The sequence below is a fragment of the Herpailurus yagouaroundi genome, unplaced genomic scaffold (genome assembly GCF_014898765.1).
Source record: "Herpailurus yagouaroundi ecotype Mexico unplaced genomic scaffold, PumYag 206, whole genome shotgun sequence".
NCBI classification, from domain to species: domain Eukaryota; kingdom Metazoa; phylum Chordata; class Mammalia; order Carnivora; family Felidae; genus Herpailurus; species Herpailurus yagouaroundi.
Window position 1 is genome coordinate 9,621,677 of NW_024412437.1, and position 217 is coordinate 9,621,893.

Sequence of the window (217 nt, forward strand, 5' to 3'; positions counted from 1 at the left end):
AAGAAAGAAAGAAAGAAAGAAAACTGACTTTCCAGAAACAGCCATTCTCTGTCCTCAGTTTCTTAGTCTGACACTTGCTGGGCCGTGTGCATGCGTGTGTATGTGTGGTGTGTGTGCATACACATGCACGCATGTGCGTAGCGTGTGAGATCTGGGAGCAGGAGAGAGAAAGGAAGGCATTTGCCCCGCACAGCCATCGAGATAGAGGATCTGAGAT